The sequence below is a fragment of the Leptonychotes weddellii genome, chromosome 5 (assembly GCF_054177405.1).
Source record: "Leptonychotes weddellii isolate Sample4059 chromosome 5, ASM5417740v2, whole genome shotgun sequence".
Taxonomy (NCBI): domain Eukaryota; kingdom Metazoa; phylum Chordata; class Mammalia; order Carnivora; family Phocidae; genus Leptonychotes; species Leptonychotes weddellii.
In genome coordinates this window covers 27,542,567-27,558,503 of record NC_138373.1, presented here as the reverse complement: position 1 = coordinate 27,558,503, position 15,937 = coordinate 27,542,567, and the positions used below count along the sequence as shown (strand labels likewise).

The window sequence follows — 15,937 nt, the reverse complement described above, 5'->3', positions numbered from 1 at the left end:
TTTTTTTTTTAAAGATTTTATTTATTTATTTGACAGAGAGAGACACAGTGAGAGCAGGAACACAAGCAGGGGGAGTGGAAGAGGGAGAAGCAGGCTCCCCGCTGAGCAGGACCCTGGGATCATGACATGAGCTGAAGGTGGACGCTTAACAGCTGAGCCACCCAGGCGCCCCTGATCTCCCCTTTTTGAAAAAGAAAGAAGCACCCCCCCTTACCTTCAACAGGCCACCTCTGAAGCCAGAAGTGACTATTTTCTTTGATTTTCACTGCACTTACACTTCCTCGAGACGTGTGGCCAGCCAGCCTAGTGTTCCACTTGGTGCGATATCGTGAAATGTCCTCTTCCTTTACCACTGCTTTTGCAAAGTGTCGGGTTTAAAGTCAATTTGTTCACCACAACAGGATCGCCCCTCACACCTGTCAGCATGACTGCCCTCATGAAGACCGGAGACAGGTGCTGGTGCCCCGTGGTGGGGATGCAAGCCAGTGCAGGCGCTGCGGAGAAGAATATGGCGCGTCCTCAAAATATGAAAAAGACAACTACCCATGGGATCCAGCAATCCCACTTCTGGGTGTTTATCCAAAGAGAAGGGAATCGCTGTGTCCGAGCGGTATCTGCATCCCTGGGTTCATTGCAGCATCATTCACAAGACACGGGAGCAGCCCGAGCGACCCCAGTGGGTCAGCGGGTAAAGAAAATGTGGTATCTACACCCGGCCATTAAAAAAAAAAGAAGGAAATCCTCCATTTGTGATAACGCAGATGAACCGTGAGAGTCTTGTGCTCAGTGAGAGAAGTCAGACAGAGCAAGACAAATACCGTGTGATCTCACTTATATGTGGAACCTTGAAAAGGAAAGAGAACGCATAGAAAGGAGATCAGATTCGTGGCTGCCAGGTGAAAAAAGCAAGACCACCCTGGCTCAGCCCAGGAGGGGAGGATGGGTGTGGGCCGTGGAAACCCGGACAGGGTGGAGGGCACCCAGCTGAAAGCAAGAGGAGCTGGGCATCCTGCTTCTCGGTGGAACATCCTGGAGGTGGACGTGGCCATGAGACCCACACGAGCTTGAGGGAGCTTCCCGGGGCAGCTCTGTGTGTCAGCTCGGAGGCGACAGGTGACACCTACTCACATTCCACGAGCCACAGCAGGGCCCAGGAGCACACTGACCCGCACCCGGGAGGAGAGGAGAACCGGGCATGTCTCCCACACCCCAGGGGACCCCCAGACCTGAGCAGCCTGCTGCCCAGATGGACAGATGCCAGTCCAGGGCTCCCGGGGCTGGGCGGGGACCCAGGGACCGCCGGAGATGCAGAAGGTGCCCTCCCTCCGGGTCGGCACCGCCTGGGGAAAGGGACAGAACGAGGAGCAAGCACAAGATGAGAGTCTTTGGAAGAGTTACCCCGAAAGGGACCGCATTTGCACCAGAAGAGGCTGGTAAAGTGCCAAGAGAAGGGTCTCTGCCAGCAGCCGGACTGGTTACGAAATTGCCGGCTGTTGGCACATCCAGGGCGTGACCCCAGTCCCGGTTAGCCCCGCAGCCGCCCCACAGCCCGGCCCTGCTCCGAGCGTTTTGCACGCAGTGGCTCCTTCTCTCCTCCCGAGCCTATGAGGAGCCCCGCTGTTCCCCCGTGTCACCGAGGAGGAAGCCGAGGCCCAGAGAGGCTGGCGTAAGGACACCCACAGGGCCTCTCACTCCAGCCACACCCCACCGCGTGCGAGCTGTAATCCGCCCCATTGCACGGATGGGCAAGCCGAGGGCCGGAGAGGGACGGTCACCAGCCTGAGGGCCCCTGAGCTGCTCAGGGCAGAGTAGGGCCCGGGACCCAGTGCTTCTGACTTCAGAGCCCAGGATCTCACCCCCTGACCGCACGTCCTCGCTGGCCCAGGGAATGGCCCAGCCCAGGGGGGTGGCCGTGATGGGCAGGACTTCGCCCACTTCTTTGAAGGAAGTCTCCGGGCAGCCCGTTCCTAGAAGGAAGGATCACACCCTGTGTTTACCTGCTGGGCACACGGGCCAGTGGATCCTGGCAGGTCCTGCCACGTGTCTGCTTCTGGGGAGGGAGGGGGTGGTCAGGTGGCCTCGGGCAGGGCTCCTGTGGCTGGCACCCAGGACGTGGGTGGAGTAGGAGGTGCGGACCCCAGGGCCCCGTTCCCCCCCTCCCCGCCACACCAGGCAGAGCTCCTTCTGCCCTTCTGTGCCTCAGTGTCCGCATCTGATTCATGGGCCCAGCCATACTTCCTTCCTGGAATTGTGCAAATCACATGAAGTCCAGTGTGGGGCTGGCAGGGCTGTTTCAAGGAACCCAGGTTTTACCCCCAGGCGGCTATGGGAAGCCCTGCGGGGAGGGTGGTTAGGAGGATAAGCTCAAAAGAAAGAAAAGGAAATCCCCGGGACCCAGCAAGAAAGAAGGAATTCCAGGTAAACTGCACGTGATGTAAAGTGGGCTCTGTTTCTGCCCATCTGACGCCCGGGGACCTGGCCATTGGAACAGAATGTGCAGGGGGACAGGAACAGGGGACCAGCACGAGAGCAGGACCCCGAAGAACACCCCCTCCATGAAAGGGGGCTTCACTTTGCCCACCGGCCTGGGGACGCAGCCACACGGGAGGGAAGGAGTCTCGGGTGAGAAACTGCGAGTCCAAGACAGGAAGGGCAGGGGCGGGGCGGGGCAGGCGGTCCGGGGCCCGGATCGGCAGCGCCCCGCTTTGCTGCCATCTCAAGCCAAGGCAGCAGCAGTAGAAAAACCCGTCTCCCCCTTGTGAAGCCCCTGGACCAGCAGCCAAAGCAGACTCGGCCGGCCCCGGTGGGGGAGACTTCCCATCCTGAGAGTAGCACACACCCCGAATGTCCCTGCAGAAGATGAACTCACGCAGACTCTTAGCCCCGAAGAAATCCCACCCGGCAGGACCCTCACCGGGGGGTCTCTATCTGCCATCCGCCAGGGACTGTCCGTCTGAAACCACAGATATTGCTGCGGCTGCCCCCACACCTTCCCTGACTACCCACCCCCCAATCCTGGGAAACCGGCACTTCTCCCAAATGCCTCGTGGGAGTGTGGGGTTTGTTCTGAGGCTTTGACGGAAGGGCTGAGTTTTTCCGCCTGGGTCCAGGGGATGAGGAGACGATGGGAACCCTGGAAGTCTCTGGAAGTTCTCCAAGAGCTGGAGGGAAGGTGCTGGCCTTCCTGGGGGATTGTGGGGGGGGGGGTAGGGAACACGCAGGTCTAGGGGTCTTACATAGCCTCGAGGGTTGGTTGGCCTTCATGAGGCCAGTCTCCAAGAGCTGAGCGTGAAGAAGCGTATGATGGGCCCGGGGACACGGGGGCCAACCGGGTCCCTGCCCTCAGGTGTCACAGTCTGGGGCAAGGCTGATCCAGACACGGCTTACCTTTCCATGCAGCATGGGGCTGCCCTCCAGCTTTTGCAGAGCAGGGGTCCCCGGTCCAGGGTGAGGGGAGGGGAGAGCATGGCTCAAGAAGGGACAGCGGCCTCCACTTTCCTGTCCCTAGGAAGGGGGCAAGGACAGCCCCCCTCCTGGGCCCTGGGAGGACTACAGACAGCGGCGGGGAGCGCGGCCCACAGAAGGGTTGCTGGGCTTACCACTAATGAATGAATGGCTGGCCCAGCTGATGAGTCGCCTGAATGAGCCACCGTGATTGATCTAACTCAGTGAATGGACGGATGAGAAAAATGAAGCCATGAATGAAAGGCACAGCCTGGCCAGCCCCGCCCAGCAGGGGCCTGGCCCCCCCAGGGAGGCAAAGAGAGGCCGCCCCGAGTCAGAAGGAGGTCAGAGGCCAGGCGATGATGACTTGCCAGGGCGCATGGCACACACCGTGACTCCCCACTTAATCACTCCCGACACGGATAAAACACCAAGGGGCCGAGCAGGATTATCCCTGAGCCACCGCCCTGCGAAGGCTGCCTGGGGGCCTTCAACTCACCATGCCCCTCCCACCCGCTCCTGGGCCTGGCGGTTAATGAATCAGGGCTTTTCGGGAGAACTCTGTATCAACGACTCAGCAAAGAGTGTCCTGCCCCAGGAGGGGGGCCTTGGACCCCGGCCCAGGGCTGCTGGGGAGCTTAGAGATCCCGGGGGGTGGGGAGAGGGGGGTGGAGCAGGGGTGGTCCTCCTGTCCCCTGTGCTCGGGCTGAGCTTCGGGGGGCTGAGATCCCACCTTGCAGCCAGCCCCACCCACCACAATAAATAATAGCAGTGACCGCGAACATTTATGGAGTCAGGTGCACCGTGCCAAGGGCACTGTTCCTCTCCTCCTCTAGTCCTCTTGCCCCTACCAGGAGGCGGGCCGAGGGTGGCCGCCCATGACCTTGTCCACCTGATTCCCACCTGCACGACCAACCATCGCGAGTGTCATTCTGTCTGATAGCCTCACTGTTGGCATTTTGCAGGAAACTGAGGCTGGGAGCAGCTGAGCAGCTGGGAGAGGGGGCTGGAGGGGGTTGGGGCAGGCAGCACGGCTTCCCGGGGCCCGGGAGATCCTCAGGGAGCGCTTGGGGATGAGAGGCAGAAATAAGGAGGCTTGTGGCAAGGACTCTGGGGACATGAGGCTGCGTCTGGCCATCCCCGCAGGGATCTTTGGTGCTGGGGATTTGAGCAGCTAGAGCCTGAGGCTGGGGCTTTCTTGCCCTCTCGCTGGGCGCCCCCTTGGGAGTGGGGCGATTGTGCCTCCATCCATCTGCCCACCCATCCGGGGGCCCCTGGGTCCCCAGTGGTGACCCTCACTAGAGGGGTCTGCAGAGCCATCGTGGGGCATTCATTTGCACATGCAAAGGGGAGAGAGAGAGAGAGAGAGGACAGTGCCAAAGCAAAGGAAGGGGCCCGTGAAGGTGGGGTGGCGCTTCAGGCCGACCTGAGTGTGGCTTTCTCGTCCAAGGATGACTTTCTAGGATGCTGGGACTCGTGGGGCAGAGGCATACATGTCATCAGCCTGTGGGTCAAACAGCCCCAGAGGGTTCTGGGAATTTGGAGACCAGCCAACCTCAAGAAGATTCAGGGGCATTCTTTGGAAGGGGTGTGGAGGGGAGGAGGCAGCCCGGAGCAGTTTCTCCCTCTGCCTCTTCCTTGCTGTGGTCACAAGCGAACCCTTCACCACCCCAGATGGTGAATTCAGGGCTGGCTCAAGTCAGACCATCGCCATCGCCCCCGCCACCCCCAGACACCACGAATGGGTCATCTCTTGTCCGTCTGTGGGGCGCTGGGCTTAATTAAGCACCTCACACACAAGGTGTCCAGGAAGTGTCACCACAAGGCGTGAGCAGAAGCTGCTCTTTCCCCATCTTGCAGGAAGCCAAGAACAATCAGAGAGGTTGAGTAATTTGTCCAGAGTCACACAGCTCTAGGAAGTGGAGTCAGGATCAGAACTCAGAACAAAACGATTCTGGGCTCTTGTTCTTTTGCCCGCTCACACCTCAGCTGCCTCAAGAAATGTTTGCTGGGATTACAGACTTGCTTAAGTTCGTTCCAGTCCATCCCATGAAAATGGTGGATTTGGAATATTTCTTCCTTTAGGAAAACGTCACTGGTGTATACTTAAAGGAAAAAGCAAGTTGCAAGAGTTTGAGAATGACGTCACACTTTCGTTCATTTAGAAAGAGTTTTCCTAGAAAAACGGCCAGAGGATGGGATGTTACAAGGCTGGCAGCGGAGACCCTGGAGGACAGAGGGCAGGGTCCCATGGGGAACGACGGGGCCCAGCCCACCAGGCGTGGTGCCATCCAGCTGTCCTGCCTTCTCTGTGATGGTGGCTCCCATGTCATGGGAAAAGGGTGTCCCCATTGATGGGGATCTGAAGACTCCAGGGCCCAAGGCGAGAGTGGCAGTGGGTAGGTGAGGAGGCTCAGACGCCCTGTGGGGTGGGAGGGCCTAGGGCGGGGGTGGAGGCACAGCGGGTGCCCGGGATGACTCCTCTGCCTGGCATGCCTCCCTTGCCACCCTCATTGTCAAACCTGTCGGTCCTCAAGACCAGCTCAGACATCCCCTCCTCCAGGAAGCCTCCCTAGATTTCCCGGCCAGCCAGGCATTTTCCTTCCTCAGTCCTCCTGCAGATTCCTTGTATAAGACTTGGTGCTTCCAGGCTCCTCCCCTCAACTCTGATCTCTCTGAGGGCCCCCGAGCCAGCCATGTCCGGGGTGGGGGGTTCATTTCGGTAATGCTAGCCCCTCCCTCAGGGGCTGTGGCAGAGTGGAGCTCACCACCCTCTTGGTGGGGCCACCTTGAATTGCACTTCTCTTCCCACCAGGGCCTTTAGTGTCATATCTGATGGAGTCCTTACTCTACAGCCGTGGAAACGGAGCCTCAAGGAATCTCAGGAGCTTGCTTGGTGACTCAGGCAGCGAGTGGCAGAGCCGCAACCCAAGCCTGCGTCGGGCAGTCTGCAGAACGTCTCAGGGACTGCCACCCCCCCTCCACCATGCTTCAACAGATGGTGAAGTCTGATTTCTCTTTCAGCGGCTGCCATGAAGAGGCCCGGAGCATTGCCAGCGAAAGGCAGATGCGAGCCCTAGAATTGCTGTAACTAGCTTTTCTATGACGCCTCTCCATGGGGTCCTCCATCCTGCCAACCGTGTATCCCTGTTGCAGGGGGGGGAGACTGAGGCCCAGCAGTCCCAAGGCTCCCAGCCACCCCCGTCCTGGCTCTGACGAGGCCAAGCCCTGGCTGGCCCCCAAACCCCTGGTTTCTGAGCCCGGCTGAGCGCACGGAGTTCTGTGCCTTGCCTGGCACCTCCAGGGGGCATCTGAGAAATAGGCTTCCTGCTCAAAGTCCGGCCGTCTTTCGGGAAAGGAGCTGGGAGAGCTGGGAAGGAACACAGAGGAGCCAGGTAGCCGACAGGCACTCTTCCTGCAAGAGGAAAGCTGACCCATGGCTTCTGGGAAGCGGGATGGCTCAGTGATAGCTCGGTGCCCTTTGACCCCCCGTGGAGCACCCAGCTGGTGCTGTTGACAGCACCTTCCTCCTTCCCTGGGAAATGCAGCTGGCCTGCTTGGAGTCTCCATGTCTGACACCCAGGTGTGCCTCTCCGGCCACCTGTCTGGCTGCCACCCAGGGCGCCCAGCTGGGGCTTCTGCCAGCTGAGGGCTGGGGGGCGGTAGTGCCGACCGCCCAGGCTGGGTCATCTGAGCTGAGCCGGGAGCTGACTGGCCAGGCCTGGCCAGGGCGGATGAGTCCTGTTTCCTGTTAGCGTGGCTATGCAAATGCAGGGGGAGCGGATCGGGGCCTCTCCTGGGCCAGGCTTCCCGGAATGATGGCATCGATTGTCCTGAGAAACCTGGCCCCCGGGGGGCGGGGGGGGGGAGGCTGTAAATAGCTGAGATCCCTTTTTCTCCTGGGGCAGCCCTGGATGCGGGAGCCTGCATGCGAGGCCAGCTGGGGCAGCCGCACCTGCGTTGGCCTTTGTGAGAGCCCCAAGTTCGTCCCTGAATCCCTAGCTGGTTGGGGGGGGGAGCAGGAAGCAGACAGAGGTGGCCTCCCCGCTCCCCTTCCCTGGCCCAGAGCCCGCCACACCCAATCGCCTCTATTTACACACAAGGAAACTGAGGCTACCAGACCGGGCCCGGGACCTGCCTGGGTGTCACCTGGCCACTCCCTGGCAACAGCGGCACATTTCTGCTTGCCACTTACTATCCCTCTTCCGGTGCCCGTGGCCTTGGCAGCCTCGGGTCCCAGCCCGAGCCTGGCCTCCTGGCCTCCTGCCCGAGGTCCCGCTATGCAAGGAAGGGGTCCTTCTCAAGGTCACATCGGACCATGTCGCTCCGCTGCCCTGGCATCAAGCCTCCCTCGGATCTGGGAGCCCCAGACTGGCCCATCATCAGACCCCTGCTCCCCGCCCCCACCGCCATGTGGCCTCATGTCTTGGCACCCCTGCCTCAGGCTACCCCAAGTAATGCCAGAACTCTTCTTCCACGCTCTCTCCTGGGCCTCCAAGGCTTAGCTCAAGCTGCTGTCTCTTCCTGGGTTGGCATTTTTCTCTGTGCAGCATTGCCACCTCCAGAAAGCCTTCCCGGATGCCCTCAGCAGGACCAGAGCCTCCTCTGGGCCCCTTACCCTCTGCATGTCCCTCCATCATGCCACACAGAGCTGCCGTTGTCCCTTTAGTGTCTCTTTGCTCCCGTGGCCTGGGGCCTCCCTGAGGAACCAGCACAGAGAAGGAGGTAGGATGGGGCAAAGCAGATGGACCTTTCACACATACTTAGGACATTGGGCCTATAGGGTGGATGAAGGATGGAGAGTGACTGATATCCCACTGGGCCTCTCCCACCATGGGGACACTGGGGGTGGGGAGATACAGAAGATGGGGTCATCTTTGAGCCCCCACCCTCTGAACCCCCTTTCCACCCTTAGGAATCTCACACCCTCCCACCATGGGCTCTGGAGCAAGGCAGAGTTGAGAGCCTGACTCCCTCCCCTACCCCCAGGGAGTCTGGGATGCTGGGACACCTGCTTGCTGGCCCGAATGCCCCGGGGGCTCCTGGAAGCAAAGGTAAGGATCATTCCGGGAGGGATGGTCCCGACGCTGAGCCTCCAGCCTGCGTGTCCACCTGAGGTTCGGGGGCTGCTGCTCCCCATCCCACACCCCATCCCTCTGGCAGGCCTCCTGGCAGTGTCCGTCCACCTGTCTGCAACTGCTTCGCTTCTCACCTGGACTGTCCGTGACAACAGCCTGGGGCCTGGTCTCCTGGCCCTGCTCCTCCCCCCACATCACCCCCGACTCTCCCCACGGCAGCCGGGGAGCGCAGCCTTCTCGAACCTGCCCCGCATCATACTGCCCACGGTGGTCCTACCTTGCTAGTGGTCAGGAGCCCGGGTCCAGGCCTGGGGGGGCTTGGTGGAGCCCCCCGCCCGTGGCTGCCCCTGGCCTCCATCAAAAGGGGTCTCTGGGGAGCACTGTGGGCTCGGACAGCCCCCGCTTGCTGCATTCTTCCACGTCACCTCCCCAAACCTGGGGGCAACTGAGTTTGCCGCCTCTGAGGGCTGGGAGGAGAGGATGTGCATTTAACAAGTCCTCTCTGCCGCTCTGTGGACAGTGGTTCGTGGGGGCCAGATGGAGACAGGGGGCCCGGTTAGGAGGCTCCTGGGTGTCCCCATGAAAGATGAGGGCAGCTGGGAGGAAGGGGAGAGGCGAACATTTTCCAGAAATAAATAGAGGGCACAGGGAGCACGCTGGGCAGCGGCACGGGCGCTCTCGATGCCCCGCCTGTCTTCCCCAGCCCCGCATCCCCGCACCCCCGCACCCCCGCCTCCCCGGACTGGTCTCCGCAGCACCTGCCCCTCTTTGTCAGAGCGCCGATCACTGCTGGTGCTGGCTTTGCCTGAACCCATGGGACACCCATGGGACTCCAGAAAAGCCGGGAACTCATGCCTCTCCTGAGACGGAGGCTGTGGGGGTGTAAACACTCCACCCCTGCCCTGATCGGAACCCCCACAGGGTGACCCTCACTGGTCCAGCGGGAGGCCCTCCGTGGGGTCCGTGTCCCTGCTGAGCCTCCTTCCAGCCCCACCACCCCACATCCTTCCTGGGAACATGCAGAGCCCCCCTCTTGGGTCTGCTTCGAGGGAACCGACATGAGGATGGTTGCTGGTCAGCCTGGCGGGGCCCGAGAGGAAAGGAGAGGCTGAGTCCAGGCTTTGGCTCCTGCAGCTGTCCCCAGACGGGGCACGCTGGACTGGGATCACTGACTGGGGGCAGGTGCATGGGCAGTTTCCTTATGGACAAGTTGATATGTTGATATGTCGCCAAGAGCGCACTGAGCTGTCACCCTCCAGAAAAAAAGGTGCCCCTGTCCCAGCAAGGCCCCCCTCCCAGCCAGGGTCTGACCAGCCTATTCCTGGCCCGGGCTGGATGCAGCTGAGCCCGGACATCTGCACAGGGTAGAGGGGGCCAGATGGGGGCCTTTCTGGAAAGTGCGTCCCGGGAGACAAGTCTGGTCCCAGAAAGCATGAGTCATGAGGAAAGCAACCCAATTGAGCCACTCCCCCATCCCATCCAAGGCAGGGGGTGCCTCCCAGGCGCTTGCCCCGGAGGGAAGCAGCCTCTTGTCATCCTCAGAGTTGGGATGGGCAGGAAGACCCCTCCTCCCATCTCTGCCTTGATCTCAGGCAGCCGTGGACACCGCGGGACCCAGGGGGCGTGGCCACTGGGCGGATGGGGAGCCAAAGTCATACCATGATACAGAGTCTGGTCGCAGCTTCCTGACACCTTTCTGCTCTACAAGGCCAATGCCCAGATTTCCCACGTGGGAATTCCCCAGGTCTCCCCTACCCTCCACCCCACCCCCCTGTGGAGTGATCACAGTGTGTGGGTGCCTGTCATCCAAACTCTCTTCGCAGCACCAGGCGGGGAGAGAGCCAAGCTCTGGGCAGACTACAGCTCGGACCTTGGGACTTCTCAGCCTCTGCCTGCACCCTTCAACCCTCCCAGCCTCCAAGCGATGCCCCGTGGTCAGCGGGCCCCTGCCTGGCCTCGCCTGGCTGTGAGTCTTGGGGTAAGGCCAGGACACAGCCCTTGGCACACCTTGGGGCCCTGGGTGGGGCTCCTCTGTGACTGTCACCGCCAGCCTTTCCCAGTCTTCATAAACCCCGGTTGTAGGTCCAGCCACACATACTCAACAGGGCCTTCTGGCCGCTTGTGAGAGATTTGTGGAATTCATAACCGAAGCCCCTGCTCTGACGGCTACCTACGTTTTTATTTACTTATTTGACATTCCATTGGTCTTTTTGAAAAGATGGTTCAAATGCCAAAGGGGCAAATGGGTCCCCCCCGCCCCACCGTACCTCAGCCACCCAGCTCCCTCCGTGAGACCAGTTTCTGTTTCCTTTAAGAAGAGTTAGAGGGGTTATTCCAATGTTAGCGCACCATACACACTGCATTATTTATCCACTGCTGCAGAATGAGTTACCCCCAAACCTAGCAGCTTAAAATATCAATAAACCTTGATTGTCTCACAGCCTCTGAGGGTCGGGAATTTGGGAACAACCCAGCAGGGTGGTTCTGGCTCTGAGTCTCGCAAGAGGCTGCAGTCAAGAGGTCCGTCAGGGCCGTGATCATCCGCAGGCTCGACCGGGGCTGGAGAAGCTGCTGCTGGGATGGCACCCCCATGTGGCTGGTGGCAGGAGGCCTCTGTTCCTCACGGCGCTGACGCTTGAGTGTCCTTACAACATGGCAGCGGGCTCCCCCAAGGGTGAATGAACCTAAAGGGGGCAAGGTGGAAGCCACACTACCTTTTATGACCTAGCCTCAGAAGACACACATTCCTGCCATATCCTAGTAATGACGCAACTCCACCCTACTTAATGTGGGAGAGGACCAACCACACCCAGGCATGAGTACTAGGAGGTAAGAATTATCGTGGGTCCCCTGGAGGCCGCCTACCAAACATATCATCCTGCACCTTGCTTTTTTTTTTTTCGTACTGAACAAGTCTCCAGAATAGTTCCATATTAATGCACATAGAGTGACTTTATTTTTCTTAACTGCACAGTATTCCATGTGGGTGACCACGATTCATTTGTCCAGTCCCCCACTGAGTCCTCTGTTGGGGTTGTTCTTAATCTTTTGCTGTTACAGTCAGAGCTAGAGTGACTGCCTATGTACAGGAGTGATTCCCCGCCTACCTGGAGGAGTAATACTCAAGGATGGGATGGCTAAGCCAAAGGATGGGGTGCTTTGCAAACATAGGTATAAAGTCTTTGCTATTTCCTGGATTGAGATATGAGGTCCATATGTCTTCCCCCTTGAACTGGAGTGGACTCTTGGTTTTTTGTTTGTTTAGAGAGAGAGAATCTCAAGCAGGCTCCGTGCCCAGTGCAGAGTCCAATGTGGGGCTCGATCTCATGACCCTGAGATCATGACCTGAGTCGAAATCAAGAGGCAGATGCTTAACTGACTGACCCCCCCAGGTTTCCCTGGAGTGACCTCTTGAGGACTTCAGCTGAGAGATCCCTGCAGAAGTGATGCTATGTGACATCTGAGACTACGTCATGGAAGGCCACCCAGCTCCCACCTTGTCTGCCAGAACTCTGCTCTTGGCGCCTTGAACCACCAGGTGAGGCTGCCGTGATGTGGCGAAACCCAAGACATGAGGAGTCTGTGCATCTGCACATCGGTCAACAGCCCCAGTGACACCCAGCCTTTGAGTCCTGCCAAGAAAGGGGCCAGTCACCTTTGAGCAAAGAAACCTCCAGACATTCTGAGTTACTTCCCTGAGGCCTCACACTTCATGGAGAAGAAATAAGCCATAAAAACCTGGAAGAAAAAGTAGGGGCATGGTTTACCTGTGTCGTGCACTTAACACGCATGTCAGCTCATTTCGTCCCCTCCACGATCGCTCAGGGCAGGTGTTATCATCCCTGTTTTAGAGATCAGGAGACTAATGCTCAGAGAGGCTGGGCAACTTGCCCAGGACCTCACAGTCAGTGACTGAAGGAGCTGAGACGCTAATTTGGGTCTTCCTGACTCCAGACATTCCCCTTCCGCCGGGCACGGAGCTGTCGGCCGAAGGAGGGAGCGGCACACCTTCCAGAATGTGCCGTATGGAATTTCAAGCATACGGAACGTCTAGATCTAAAGCACACGCCGCGTTAGATCAGAAGGTCCCTGCCTGGGGCCGCTGGGAGCTGTCTTTGGCAAAAGCCACTTGGACATTGTGCATTCACTCTCCCTGCCAGTGTAGTTTAGGCAGGGAGGGAAATGTCAGCTCTCTATTCTTGCCAGGAATTCTGTTCACCGAGAATCTTGACTGGCCAGAGGTTCTCACCAGCCATTCATGACCTCCCCGCCCCACCCCCCCAACCAACAAACAAACGAAGGCATTCCTTCCTGCAGCAGGAGGAAAGCTCTCGAAACAGAAAATTCTGTCAAAGTGGTTTGCGGGCCTGCTGGTGGCGGGTGGGATTGCAGCTCAGCTCTACTAGACAATGGGGGCCCCGAGAGAGGGCCCGCACTAGGGCCATCGCGGGAGGAGACTCGCTTGGAAGGACAGCTCCAGTAAGAGGCAGCTCAGCCTCCCGGCTGAGCCCGCAGACTCAGGGGTTTGATGATCTGAGTTCAAATCCCTGCCCTGCCACAGGTCAGTCAGGAAAAGAGAACCCACAACTAGTATTTCAAACAAAGGAAAATGGTCGCATGAATGATGGGGCCACTAGAGATTAGCACCCCTTTTCCTAAAGGGGAAGAGAAGGAGACAGTGCCCGGGAGCCCAGGAGCTGGGGCCCCGCCATGGGAGTAGGAACGGCAGTGGAACTTTTATTTATTTTTTTAAGATTGTATGTATTTACTTATTTTAGAGAGAGAGTACACTCAGGGGGAGGAGCAGAGGGAGAGGGAGAGAGAGAATCTCAAGCAGACTCCACGTGGAGCACAGAGCTGGATGTGGGGCTCGATCTCACGACCCTGAGATCATGACCTGAGCCGAAACCAAGAGTCGGACGCTCAGCTGACTTAGCCGCCCAGGCGCCCCAGCAGTGGAAGTTTTAAAAGAAGGGACTTTCCGGGGCACCTGGGTGGCTCAGTCGTTAAGCGTCTGCCTTCGGCTCAGGTCATGATCCCAGGGTCCTGGGATCGAGCTCCCTGCTCAACGAGGAGCCTGCTTGTCCCTCTCCCGCTCCCCCTGCTTGGGCACTCTCTCTCTGTCAAATAAATAAAATCTTAAAAAAACCCATAAATAAAAGAAGGGACTTTCCCACGGGAGCTGGTGCCGCAGAGGAGTCCCCCTTGCCGCGAGAGGTGCCACCCGGCCCGCACAGAGGGAGGCACGGCCTGCTTCTCCCTCCCCGCCCCCTCCCGGCCCCCGCCTTGCCTCCCATTGACTGGGCCCCACCGGCAGCCCGTGGCCAAGGCAGTCTTGGAAACGTGGCCCCTGTCCGCACCAGGTGAGCAGGGGGGCGAGGGGGTCCGGAAGCAAAGGAGCAAGTACCTGGCACCGCCACCCTCCAAATGCCACCTCGGGCAGGAGACTGCGGGCCCCGCGGCTTTCTGCGCTGGGCCTGGGTTTCCTCCTCCGTAAAACAGCGATCACCTCCTCCCTCACCGACTCCTTGTGAGGGTGCGGAGAAATAACCCGGGGGGCAGAGCTCGGGGCACGGGGGAGGGGGCGCTGCAGGCCGGAGGGGCCTTCCGCCCAACGCTCGGCCCCACCGGCAGTTGCCGGGGCTGCCCGTGGGGACTGTTGCCCCAGCACCCAGGTCAGATCTGAGCACGGGGGAGGGGGGGGGGCAGGCTTGGGGGCAACGGCCCTTTACCTGCCCCCTGCGACCAGCTGAGTGTCCCAGGCAGGGCTCTGCTTTCTAAAACGTGTGCGTGTGCGTGTGTGTGTCCGCATGGCGTGTGGTGTTTGTGTACGAGTGTGTGTGTGTGTGTGCATATGTCTGCGTGTCTCCAGTGTGTGGGGACACGTGCCGGGCGTGAGCGGTGGGCTGCCGGGTGAGGATCTGGCGCTCCATCCTTCTGAAATCAAGCTTGAGCAGCCTTTCGAGACATCCCCAAACGATGGCCCTCCGGGCCCCAGGGTGGGGTGGGGGGTAGGGAGGCCCCGGGGTGGGGTGGGGTGGGAGGGTGCCGGGGGCTGGGGGCTCTTCTCCCTGAGACTAAGCTTCCTCTTGCTGGCTCTGCGATCTCGGCAGCCCACAGAACCTCTTCTGTGCCTCAGTTTCCACCTCGGTATGGTGGGGATAAGAACCAGAAGTCACAGGACCGTGGTGAGGATTTCGGGGCTTAGCGCTGAGAAAGTGCTTGGCCCGGGGCCTGGGCTCTGGGAACCGCTGGAAGGTGTTAGCTGCCACTATCAGCAATTTTAAAGCTGAAACCCAGAGTCGGATGCTGAACCCACCGTGCCATCCTAGGCGCCCCAAAGTTCACCGTTTTAAGGTGAGCAGGTTAGTGGCACTTACTTAGCATATTCAGACTCGTCCAACCAGCCCCTCTGCTAGTTCCAGAACATTTTCATCTCCCCAAATAAAATCCCGTACCCGTTAGCGGTCAGCTCCCATTCTCCGCAGCCCCAGCCCGTGGCAAGCACCCCTCTGCTTTCTGTCTCTATGGCTTTGCCTCTTCTGGACGCTGCAGACGAATGGAATCATACGGCACGTGGTCTCCCGTGTCTGACGTCTTTCCCCTTAGCGTGAGCGTCTCCAGCCTCATCCGTGTTGTAGCCTGAGTATTTTATCCCTACGATTCCCACAACCAAGGCATCAATACTTTTAGAAAATGATTTTTAAGGGGCGCCTGGGTGGCTCGGTCGGACTCTTGGTTTTGGCTCAGGTCAGGATCTCAGGGTCCTGGGATGGAGCCCCGCGTCAGGCTCTACGCTCACGGAGGCGTCTGCCTGAGGATTCTCTCTCTCCCTCTCCCTCTCCCTCTACCCCTCCCACCTTCTCTCTCTCTCTCTCTCAAATACATAAATAAATCTAAAAAAAAAAAAAACAGAATGGAGAATTTTATGTTATGTGTCTTTACTACAACATTTTAAAAGGTAATTGATGGTACGACAATCCTGCATGTGGCCCTATTTTCTTCATTTTGCAGGTGAGGAAGCTGAGGGCCAGAGAGGTGAGCAGCCTGCCTGAGGTCACACAGCCCTCCTAGACCTTGGCTGTGAGCCATTGCCCGCTGCTGCAGGAAGCGTTCCTGGAAAGCAAGCCGGCACTGGGGTCCTCGTAGAGATCAGAGAAGCCACAAGGTCCCCAAGCCAGGGCAGAGGTCCCCACCCTGGATGCTGGTGACACTTCCCCTGGGAGGGCGGGGCCGGGACAGGAAGATCTCAGCCCTGAACAGAGAGTCCTCTGGCTACAAGGTTCTCAGTAGCTGGGGACAGCCTGTCCTGACTAGCTTCCTGTTGCCTCCCCCACCGTCCCAGCTGCCTCCTGGCCTATCTCTGGGGCTCCCAGTGGGCGGGGTGGGGGGTCTTGGGGCCCTCCTGAGCTAAA

The 15,937-nt window shown here is 59.2% G+C and overlaps 2 long non-coding RNA genes across 2 annotated transcripts; both read left to right on the top strand.

Annotated features, from left to right (window-relative positions):
- The first annotated feature begins 7,448 nt into the window (after positions 1 to 7,448).
- Positions 7,449 to 9,133, top strand: LOC145721401 (uncharacterized). Its single transcript, XR_014145073.1, has 3 exons — positions 7,449 to 8,169; positions 8,360 to 8,498; positions 8,608 to 9,133. It is a non-coding gene; the product is annotated as an uncharacterized LOC145721401 (long non-coding RNA).
- Positions 9,134 to 10,891: 1,758 nt separating this feature from the next.
- On the top strand, positions 10,892 to 13,117 carry LOC115945104 (uncharacterized). The gene is made up of 3 exons (XR_004079579.2): positions 10,892 to 11,351; positions 11,583 to 11,693; positions 11,788 to 13,117. It is a non-coding gene; the product is annotated as an uncharacterized LOC115945104 (long non-coding RNA).
- Positions 13,118 to 15,937: the final 2,820 nt, after the last annotated feature.